Source organism: Diabrotica virgifera, chromosome 7, assembly GCF_917563875.1.
Source record: "Diabrotica virgifera virgifera chromosome 7, PGI_DIABVI_V3a".
NCBI classification, from domain to species: Eukaryota; Metazoa; Arthropoda; class Insecta; order Coleoptera; family Chrysomelidae; genus Diabrotica; species Diabrotica virgifera.
Window position 1 is genome coordinate 85,737,088 of NC_065449.1, and position 12,392 is coordinate 85,749,479.

Below are 12,392 nucleotides of genomic sequence, written 5' to 3' on the forward strand. Positions count from 1 at the left end.
GCCGAGTTGTAATTTCAATATTTTATATACGCTAGATGCTAGAATATTCCACAGGGTGTTCCAAACTTTGAGGAAAGAACACACTATCATTGTTACACCCGGTATACAATGACACTTATCTGTTTAGCAACAATATTATTACATCGATATTCTTGAAGAATAAAGCTATAACATATTAAAAAAATCACTAAAATCGGACAACACGTTTAGGAAATATGAGACATTAAAATGACCCATTTTTAAGGTGGTGCGTTAATCTTGGCGCTTAGTGTATTTTAATAAGAGAATAACATTGGGCCATTGACAACAAGGCTATACATTTTAAGAAAATTGTATTCACATGTAACATCATTCAGTAGAACTATGACATGTGTTCTATAGTTTAGCAAAGCAAACGAGAAGTAAAGCAGAAAGAAAGCAGTATACGGCAAAAGTATAATTATGCGATAGAAGGACAACGAAATCAATAAATTTATTATTCCGAATCCGCAAAAAGAAACCGAATCAGAAACATTTTACATGAGGGAGCAGCCTCAACCTGGATTATCACTTACTCATTTTATATCAAATTGTTTCATTTATAATCGGCAACGGGCATACCACACGTAACCACACTTAATATACCGGTTCTCGTCAGATCACCGAAGTCAAGCAGTGTCGGGTGCGGTTAGTACTTGGATGGGTGACCGCTTGGGAACAACGCATGTTGTGCTTGTTGCCTTCCTTTTTTTATTTGTTTAACTTTTGATATTATTTTAATAAGAATAACATTGGGCCATTGACAAAAAGGCTATACATTTTAAGAAAATTGTACATTCACATGTAACATCATTCAGTAGAACTATGACATATGTGTTCTGTAGTTTAACAAAGCAAACGAGAAGTAAAGCAGAAAGAAACCAGTATATGGCAAAAGTATAATTATGCGATAGAAGGACAATGAAATTAATACATTTATTATTCCGAATCCGCAAAGAAACCGAATCAGAAACATTTATTTTACCTGAGGGAGCAGCCTCACGACCTGGATTATCACTTACTCATTTTTTTATATCAATTTGTTTCATTTATAATCGGCAACGGCCATACCACACTGAATATACCGGTTCTCGTCCGATCACCGAAGTCAAGCAGTGTCGGGTGCGGTTAGTACTTGGATCCTTGGATGGGTGACCGCTTGGGAACACTGCATGTTGTTGCCTTCCCTTTTTTCTTTGTTTAACTTTTGATATTATTTTAATGAGTATAACATTGGACCATTGCCAAAAAAAATATACATACATTACCGCAGAATGGGGATACATTGATCATTTTTAAATTTTAATGTTAAACAAAACTTTTATCTAAGAGTTAAAATTGACTAAAAAAATCAGTAATAATCGGGTTTCGTATATCAAGACACACAATAAATATTAACACTAAATGTTTGATACTTTTCAAGAAAAAAAATTTAAAGGACCTGATCAAAGATATACTGTAGATGGGGATATTTTGATCACACATGTAATTTTAGTTTAATATGAAAGTATCCCCAATGTTATTCACTTTGAAAACATATTTTGACAAATCTTATTTTATTTGTGTTGGGATACACGGCATCTCTTAGTAATCTTCTTATTAAAACAAATCCTTTTAATAATTAAAAATATCTTTAGCAAAACAAAACTACGTTTGTTGATAGTAAATACAATCGACCTACATTCGCACATATCAGTGTAACAGTTTAGGTTTGACCAAGGTCGGGTTGAAATAACAATAGTAAATTTTGGATTTCGAAAAATGAAATCGGTTTTTAAAAAATATTTTTATTTCTAAACTACAATTTTAAATATGACTGAACTCGACAAGACCAAGAATAATAATGAATTTTACAATGCAAATATAATGAAACAATCTAACAAACTTCTGGTGGAAACTGCAGAGTAAGCTGCAGGTGTTGGTTGGGATTCTGCCAGGTCCGGACTTTCGTACCATGTAACTCCTCCGTCCTTAAGAGGAAAAAATAACGGAGGTATTTTTGGATTCCAAATTTTGGGGACATCTTTCTTCCAATGGGATTTCGTCAGGAACCTTCTTATTTTTGTAATATTTTCGGCATCTAGTAATGACATAAATTGTAACGATTAGTATTAATATAGTTAGGATGACTGAACCAGTGCTGATAATGGGTGTAGTTGGAAAGCCAATTTCTTCTACAGGTGAAAGATTTCTGGTGATTCTGTTAATTTCGTATAGTCCTTCCACATCGATTTTGCTTAAATTGGTTACTTGATAATTTACCTTTTCAGTCGAAAAATGTTCTAATTTTGGTAATATAATGATTTTTCCAGATTGGATACGTGGGTTGTTTGAAAATTTTAAGGTTCCAACCTCTATTTCACATTTTGGTGGGATTTCTATTAACGAAGGTTCTTTTATTTCCAAAAACGAATTGGACACACATTTTGAGATGAATTTGACAGTACTGGACGGAATTATCAAGATTTGGTTATCCATAACGTGTTCAATAATGGGTTCTTGTAGATTTATTTCAGTGGCGTAGCATTTCTCTGGATTACGTCCATCAATCAATTTATAGGTGCAGGTATCTATTTGGGTGTAGTCCTGTTGACAGTAGTATCTGGTTTCGAGGATGGGACATTCTTCTTTTATCGATAGTGATTTTTCTCCTTTTGCCAAGTAGGGATATAAAGGAATATATGTTTGATGATTTTGTATTACGGGGTAAACATGGAAGAAGTCGTAATTTTCTGATTTGAATATAGGAACATGGATAGCGAATATAAGCTTGGATTCATAAAAGGTTACTTGGGTACTGAGAAAGAGATAGTATGTTAGCACATTGTTAAATTTTGCGATTTGTTCTTCTTTGTATATATGTGATAAATATGACATCATTTCTGAGATTTCTTGGGTAGATATTATTGAATTGTGAAGAGTATTTAATTTAGAGAAAACGATCGAATTTTCAATATTGTCAATAAATGTTATTAAATTTTGGCAATCGAGATTAATTTGGTAAAGGATACTTTGATAAGTTATGTAGTTACCCAAAGTAATTATTTTGGTTTCTAATGAATATTTAAATTTTTCAATATTGTCTTGCAATTTTTGTTGATTTTGCCACAAGGTTGATAAAGACTGATTATAATGATTAACAAGCTTTTTGTACAAAGTTGACTGAAGGTTAAGTTCAGGAAATTACATTTTTCTGATTTAATTGTAAAATATTGATTGCTTTATCGTATCGTTCTCCATCGTCGGCATCTAAAGTTCCAAAAGCCCATTTATTAATTTTGCCTATTCCATCTATTAAACCTCTTTTAGAGCGAATATGTGGATTTAAATTTTCAAATTTTCTTTCAAGAATTTTTATTAAGAATTCGGTTCTTTTCGTCATTTGTTCAGCTAAGTTATGAAAAGATATAGGGTTAGAAGCATTACTTACTATTAGACTATTCTTAAGGCTATAAAAATGTTTAGTTAAACTAGTTATCTGTTTAGTTACTTCTCTTAAATCTAGATAGTGTATAAAAGTATGCTTAGTGTAAATAATTTTACAGGGTCCTAACAATATGGGTAACAAAGGGTTCGATATAGGAGTAATTTTTACATCTTCTCCTTCACATCTATGTTGAAGTGCCAGGAATATCAGGAGCAAACACGTTGTCCGGATTTTCATTTTCCTGAAAAGATATTTTTGGTTTTATTTTGGGTTTTCTGATTATATTTTTATGGTAATTTCCTTTATTAGTTTGTAATATAAGACCTGAATCTTGAACAATTTCAGTCTTTTTAAATTTGGGTGCCTTTTTATCGCGCAATTTTGTTTTGACGTATGCAACGTCTTGGTTAGAAAAATCTGGAGGGTCATTTCGATTTTCATTTAATTTATTAATTATTTTTTCTTTTGTTTCTTCGTTTCTAGTTTTTATTATTTCATATAACTGTTTACTTGCTTTTTTATGATTTTGTACATAGTAAGATAATATAAGGTTATCGTCCAAGTCAAAAGGATCTGGACTATTAATATGTCCTTTTATGATTTCAAATGGGGTAAATTTAGTGATGGAATGAATTGAATTATTATAACTTAGAATAGCATGTTTTATTAATTGATTAGGGGTTAATTCTTTATTTTCCTCTCTAAGACAGCGAAAGCATTCTATTAATGTAGAATGAAACCTTTCTACGGGAGAGTTGGAATTACTATTTTTAGAAGTTGTGAAATGTAGTTCTATATGGTGAAGTTTACAAAAATCTTTAAGGTCATTATTTTTGAATTCTGTGCCACAATCGGCGGTAATTTTATATGGTAAACCATGGTGGCTTACAAAGAGAAGTAAATTTTCCACTACAGAGGTGCCATTGACACTAGGTAAAGGGTATGCTTGGGCATATCTCGAAAATTAATCTATGATCGTTAAATATGATTGATTAGAAATTTTAAAGACATCTACATGAATATGTTCAAAGGGTTTTGATGCAGTGGGAGTTAAACTAAATTTTATAATTGGAGGATTTCTATCGTATTTATTTTAAAGACAGGTTTCGCAATTATTTATAAATTGTTCGATATCTTCTGCCATTTTTGGCCAATAGTAACGTGATCCTAAAGACATTTTTACTTCGTTTATACCACGATGTCCTTTTTTGTGTACATGATAATATTCTAATTTTTCTTTTTGTTCCTGCGTATTTATTATGTCAGTTAAAAATTTTGTGGAATGTACAAATTTAAAAGCAGAATTTTTAAAATAATTCTGAACTATTACTACAAATGTTTCTGGTAAAATATTTTCTCTAAAATACAATGCATAAATCTTTTTGGGGTCTATATATTCTTTTACAAATTTAAAAATACTTTCTTCAATATTTCTTTGGGGTAAAGTAACATAAAATCTATTATTATCAAATATTTTTTCATTTTTGCATTTTATTTTATTTATTTCTCCACCTATTATTATAATTTGATTTTTATAAGTATTTAAAGCTCTTTCGGTTATGGGCAGTGCTGTTTTTGTGACGGTACGCGCCGGTACGCCGTACCGGCACCTTTTGGGAGAAAAAATAAAAAAACAGCCAAATTATAGACAAATTCCTGAATTTTTTCCTTGCTCCCAAATAGCTTTAAAACGCCTTTATTGAGGCTAAATTTAAAACGTTTTCCCGGGGGCAAACCCCCTTGTTAACGCTCCCCAGACCCCCCGGAACATAGCGTACCGGAACCTCTATTGTTACAAAAACAGCACTGGTTATGGGTATACCTAGAATTGGATTTTCTAAAGAAGTATGACACGTTTCTAAATCTGAGTCTTCTGTTTCTGGATTTTCGAAAGGGGGTCGAACTTGTATGTCCGAAATAATATTTATTTTATTTGTTGATCCATCATTTAGTAAGGAGTCAAGGTCTCCTTCTGAAAGTTGCGGTAAATCGTCTAAGTTGCTTAGTTCATTATCTATTATTTCATTTATGTCGCCTAAATTAACATCCATCGATTCTGTCTCGATAGCATTCAAGTCGGAATCTATTTTAATTCTAGAAAGTGCGTCGGCTACTTTATTATTTTTTCCTTTTAAATATTGAATATTATAATCAAATTCTTCGAGCTTAAGTCTCCACCTTACTAAGCGAGAGTTTGGCTCTTTAAGTGAGAACAACCACTGAAGGGGTTTATGATCAGTTAAAATTTGGAATCTGCGACCGAAGAGATAAGGTCGAAAATATTTGCAACCATATACAATCGCTAATAACTCTTTTTCTATGGTTGAATAATTAATTTCGGCTGAATTCAAAGTACGTGAGGCGTAACATATAGGATGGTTATCTTGCATTAGAACAGAGCCTATTGCGAAATTAGAGGCATCTGTTATTAATTGAAAAGTTTTATTAAAGTCAGGATAAGCTAAAATAGGTTCTGAAGTTAAAAGATTTTTACAAATATTAAAACAGTCTAAGAATTCTTTATTGTGGATAACTTTCTGATCCTTTTTCAAACACATGGTCATAGGTTTAGTTATAGCTGCAAAGTTTTTAATAAATTTTCTATAGTATCCTAACAAACCTAAAAATGATTTTATTTCCTTCTGTGTACGAGGGATAGGAAAATTTTTAATAGCTTTAATCTTTTTTGGATTAGGCTTAACTCCGTCTGGGGTCACTATATGCCCTAAAAATTCAACTTCCTTTCTGAGGAATTCGCATTTATCGATTTGTATTTTTAATTGTGCATCTTTTAGTTTTGCAAACACTAATTTTAAATTTTGAATGTGCTCTTGGAGACTTGTGCTAAAAATAATTATATCGTCCATATATACCATACAGATTTTATTTTGTAAATCCTTTAATATTTGATCCATTACCCTTTGGAAGGTGGATGGTGCGTTTTTTAAGCCAAAAGGCATTCTTAAAAATTCGTAGTGTCCATTATTAACGCTGAATGCTGTTTTTTCTATGGAGCAGGGGCTCATCTCGATTTGATGAAAACCGCTAGCTAAATCAAGAGTAGTAAAATATTGTGCTCGTCCTAATTTGTCCAATATTTCGGTAATATTGGGTATCGGATATCGATCACTAATGGTTTTATCGTTAAGTTTCCTATAATCTATAACGCAACGAAATTTTTGTTGATTGGAAGAATCGAGTTTCTTCTTTACGATCCAAAGCGGCGATCCCCAAGGACTGCTGCTGGGTCTAATAATCCCGTCGTCTAACATTTTGTCAATTTGCTTTTTAATTTCTTCCTTGTGGACATACGGATATCTGTACGACTTTACATGTACAGGTTCTTCGTCGGTTGTTTTAATAACATCCGTTCTAACAAGATTTTGTATTTGCATTTTATCTATTTTATGTTTATTTTGTCTATTAGAAAATTCAAATTTATAACATTGATAAACATTAGAATTATATGGATAAGCGTATAGGGGTTTTAATAAAGTTATAGATAAATTATTTGCTACAGTTAGCATTTCTGGTACATACATATCACCTAAAATTATCTTATCAATTAATATTTCACCGTTTGGTACGGTCACAGGCACTTCCTTTAAAATCTTTTCATAAGGGCCAACAGATATTTCAAACTTTATGTCTGATGGTTTTCTAAATTTAATAGGGATTATTGCGTTAGTGCTAACAAGACATTTATTATTAAGGTCAATATTAAACCTCATTGATAATAGGTCATTTATACCGACCACCCCGTCGAAAAATTCGTGGAAGTCGTATAATATGAAATTTAAGATATTGTCGCGGTTAAATTCTTGAAACGCTGGTATCGCAGCTTGGTATTTGATATTTTTCGTACCGAGAGACGTGGAAATTGAAACGTTGGAATGAAATATACAATCTGAATAAAATTGTTCAGCAATACTTGGTTTTAAGATTGACTTAGTACTACCGGTATCTACCAATAATTTTAATGGAGGATTAGAAATAGTAATATAAGGTAAAGGGTTATTAGAGGTTAAATTCAATTCGATTAAGTTATTTGGTTTTCTGAGGCGGCTTCCTGAAAATTCTGAGAAAAATAATCTAAATCTACTTGCTCACTGGAATGGATATCTGCGTCGACGTCGCTATGCGTCTGTTCGCTTTCCTGTCCATCGTAATCATTATTATATAATTCTTCAGCTATTATATTTGGCTTTTGCCCATTATTTTGAAAATAGTTTCTCCTAAAATTATTTGTTCTTCTATTGAACGTTGACGGGAATCTAGAATTTGTAGACATATTCATCGGTTCCGGCTTCGGAAGGCGATGCTGGGGAATTTGATTTGGTCTGAAAATATTCGTATTTCGGGAAGGTCCGAAGACTTCTGAGTTCGTTGGGAGATTTTTAGGGGGTAACTGTTGAGGCTGTACGTTAATAGGTTGGCGAGGCCATGGGGGATTTTGAAAATAATTATTATTTGTATTAAAGTTTGGATTTGGGGGAATAGAAGAGTTTGGTTGAAAATATTGATTGCTCATAGGATTATAAAATTGCCTGTTTGGATTAGGGAAATTCTGCTTTCTGAAATTGTTTCTATTTTGGTGTGATTTATTGTCATTAATATCGGAATAGAGTTTTTCGAAGTTCTCGAATTCATTTACATAAGCTATGGCGTGTTCTAAAGAAGCTGGTGCTTTTAAATGCATATTATTTCTTAATGTGCCGGTACAACCCGCAATAAAAGTATTTAGTGCTGTATTTTCGCAAAATTGTATGAAAACAACTTTTTGATTTGCATCAAGATTAGTATCATTGCTAATTCTTTGTACTATACTACTTCTCAATAATTGTAATCTATTTCCAAATTCTATTAAATTTTCATTTCTTTGTGGCCTAGTTCTAGTCAGTTCTTGTGTTAAACATTCTAAGTTACGTTTATCAGAAAAACATTGTATAAGCGCGGCTTTTAAAAGTGTCCAATCATTTAATTCTACCCTATTTCCTACCATAAGCTCAGCCTTTCCTACAAGTTTATTTTGAATACATTCAAAAATGTGATTATTTAATTCTTGGTCATTATATGCTCTATATGTAATAACTAAATTATCGCAAAGAGAAATAAATTTGTTTAAGGTATTAGTATCGCCATCATAAGGTCTAATATTTGAAATTTTTGATTTAAATAATTCCCAATTAATAGGACGACGTTCAGCTTGACTAGTTGCCATTTTAATATTTTTCTTATCTTTACTCTTTTTACTTTTAAAGCTTACTTTTAAATTCTTAAGAGATTCTACCAAGGAATCTTCATCAATCATAAAAATTAAAATATCGTTTCATAAACAATGTCTTAACAAAACTATCTTCCGAATTTATGAAAAATAAATAAGGAAGGCAAGAAGGAAACTTGGCACTCACCTCGATAGTCTTTGCCAACTACTTCTCCAAATTCGTCTACCCAAATGAAGGTCTGCTGTCACTGAAGGGCTGCTTTCCACTGGGGCTGCTTTCCACAAAACGGAATGTTCGTTTGGATTTGCACTTAAGGTGTTAAAACGCCAAAGTCCCGAAAAGTTCTGTTTTCCGATAAATACGAAATTCACAGTTTCGCGACTCGCACAAATCCTACTGACTGCGCCAATTTTGGATTTCGAAAAATGAAATCGGTTTTTAAAAAATATTTTTATTTCTAAACTACAATTTTAAATATGACTGAACTCGACAAGACCAAGAATAATAATGAATTTTACAATGCAAATATAATGAAACAATCTAACAAACTTCTGGTGGAAACTGCAGAGTAAGCTGCAGGTGTTGGTTGGGATTCTGCCAGGTCCGGACTTTCGTACCATGTAACTAGTATTCATTATTTTTATAACCTAGTCTACTCAGCACTTTTAATTAAAACAATCTTACTTTCACTATATACAAAAAACAATAACAGGAGAATTACGGAGGATTAGTTCTAATTATATCGCGAACAGTAAGTAATTAATATTTGAGATCCCAAAGGGAAAACATCACAGCTACTGAGAACTAACGTACCACCAGCTCTTTACCGTTAGTACTCTGACTTATAGAAATAAATGCATCTACTGTGAAAAGAGTTATTTCATCAACCCTTATACAGAGGAACAGCACAAACAGAGGAATTAAACTGACAAGTACAAAAACTGAGAGACCAAGGAATAATAGAACCGTCTACATCAGAATACAACAGCCCAGTAGTGCTGGTACCGAAAAAGGCGATAGATGGAAATAAAGCATGGAGATTATGCATAGATTTTAGACAACTGAACAAGAAAATAGTCACAGACAAATTTCCTTTACCAAGGATAGACTCGATACTAGATCAACTAGGAAGAGCAAAATGGTTTTCAGTTATAGACTTAATGTCAGGTTTTCACCAGATACCATTAGAAAAATCATCGAGAAAATACACATCGTTTAGCACAGAAAATGGAGCATTTCAATTTACCAGATTACTTTTTGGATTAAATGTAAGCCCAAATAGCTTTTCAAGGATGATGTCAATAGCATTTTCGGGATTAACACCGGACAAAGCATTTCTTTACATGGACGATATAGTAGTGATAGGAATATCCGAAGAACATCACCTAGACAACCTGAAAAATACATTCGAGACATGTCGAAAATTCAGTTTGAAACTTAACCCAGGAAAATGTCAATTTTTTAGAAGAGAAGTAACATATTTAGGACATGATCTTTCTCAGGAAGGAGTATCACCAGACAAAGCGAAATATGCAACGATTGAACAATACCCGACACCTAAGACAGCGGAAGAAACAAAAAGATTCGTAGCATTTTGTAACTATTATAGACGTTTTATTCAAAATTTTGCTGAAATATGCAGACCACTCAACAGATTATCAAGAAAAGGAGTAGAATTTTTTTGGTCAGAAGAATGTGAAAAAGCATTCAATAAGCTTAAATCATCTCTGATGAAGCCACCGATCCTAAAATATCCAGATTTCAATCAACAATTCATCCTAACAACAGACGCATCCAACGAGAGTTGTTCAGCAATTTTAAGTCAAGATTATAACGGAATAGACCTACCAATAGCATACGCATCAAGAAGTTTTAATAAAGGAGAATGTAATAAACCTATAATCGTTAAGGAATTACTAGCGATTCATTGGGGAATCAATCATTTCAAATGTTATTTATATGGAGCACCAACATTTTTAGTCAAAACGGATCATAAACCACTACACATTTATTTGCAATGAAAGAACCAACTTCGAAACTTACAAGAATCAGATTAGATTTAGAGGAATACGATTTCGAAATAGAATACATAACAGGGAAAAATAACTACGCAGACAGCCTTTCAAGAATAACATTACATCAACTAAAGAACCTATACATAGACAATACCCATATATTAGCTATAACACGAGCTCAAGCAAGAGAAAATAAGAAGGAAGCAAGGCAAACGAAGGCAGAAAGTGAACTCGCACTACAGCCAGAAGCCCACAAACAGACAGTAAGAAAGGTACTAAATAATTTAGAGGCGCATAGACTACCAATTTTGTCTTTTGGAGCAGAACTAATCTCACCAAGGCTGAGCATTAGGGTCAAAAACAAAATAAAGTGCAGCAAGAGCATAGCCACAGGATTCAATCATTTTGATTTAAACCAAATGTTGGCACAGCTTGATAAGCTGGCGGTAGAGAATGCAGTACGTAAAGTAAAAATATACGTAAACGATATTATTTTTAAAGTGTGCACAATTGAGGAATTTATTAAACAAGGAAACGAAATATTGAAGAATGTAGAAATATACATATGTGAAGTACCAAAAACAATAGAAGATGACAAAGAAAAACACAGGTTAATAGAAGAATATCATAACCATCCGATGTGTGGAGGACACTTAAAGAAAAATAGACTAATAAAGAAGCTAAAAGCAAAGTTCAGATGGAAAAATTTAGAAAAAGACGTAAGAAAATACGTTAAACAATGCCATGAATGTCAAATTAACAAACCGAATAGAACACATGTCAAAGAAGACGTGATATCGGACACTTCTTCGAAACCAGAGGACACAGAGTACATAGATACGATAGGTCAATTCACTAGAAGTAATAAAAGCAATGAAGACAAAAAAGAGCGACAAGAAAAGAATAAGCTCAAAGCAACATCACAACATTTTAAAATAGGAGACCTAGTCCTGGTAAAAAGGGAAGAGAATGGTAAGTTTGATAGTCATAGTCTTTATGTAGGCCCTTTCACAATAACAGAGGTAAATAATGTTAATTGTAAGATCAGATTGGAAAACAATAAAATCAGGGAAATACATAAGAATAGATTATATGCTTACAATCCGAGAACACAGTGAGTGACAAGTGAAACGAGAACAATGTCGATAACGAACATTTTTATTTTTTTGTATTTAATTATTATTTATAGGAAAAATGTATATATTGTACTTAGTAAAACGCAGTAAGGAAGTGGTGGTACTAATAGAAAAATTTTCTTCCTTTTCCGTAGTCAGAAAATTTTTGGAAGGAAAGGAAGATGTGTTGGGATACACGGCATCTCTTAGTAATCTTCTTATTAAAACAAATCCTTTTGATAATTAAAAATATCTTTAGCAAAACAAAACTACGTTTGTTGATAGTAAATACAATCGACCTACATTCGCACATATCAGTGTAACAGTTTAGGTTTGACCAAGGCCGGGTTGAAATAACAATAGTATTCATTATTTTTATAACCTAGTCTACTCAGCACTTTTAATTAAAACAATCTTACTTTCACTATATACAAAAAACAATAACAGGAGAATTACGGAGGATTAGTTCTAATTATATCGCGAACAGTAAGTAATTAATATTTGAGATCCCAAAGGGAAAACATCACAGCTACTGAGAACTAACGTACCACCAGCTCTTTACCGTTAGTACTCTGACTTATAGAAATAAATG

At 32.4% G+C, this 12,392-nt stretch overlaps 2 pseudogenes; both read left to right on the forward strand.

Moving 5' to 3' along the window:
• The first annotated feature begins 597 nt into the window (after positions 1-597).
• Positions 598-715, forward strand: LOC126889167 (5S ribosomal RNA; annotated as a pseudogene).
• A 360-nt stretch (positions 716-1,075) lies between these two features.
• Positions 1,076-1,202, forward strand: LOC126889162 (5S ribosomal RNA; annotated as a pseudogene).
• The last annotated feature ends 11,190 nt before the right edge of the window (positions 1,203-12,392 follow it).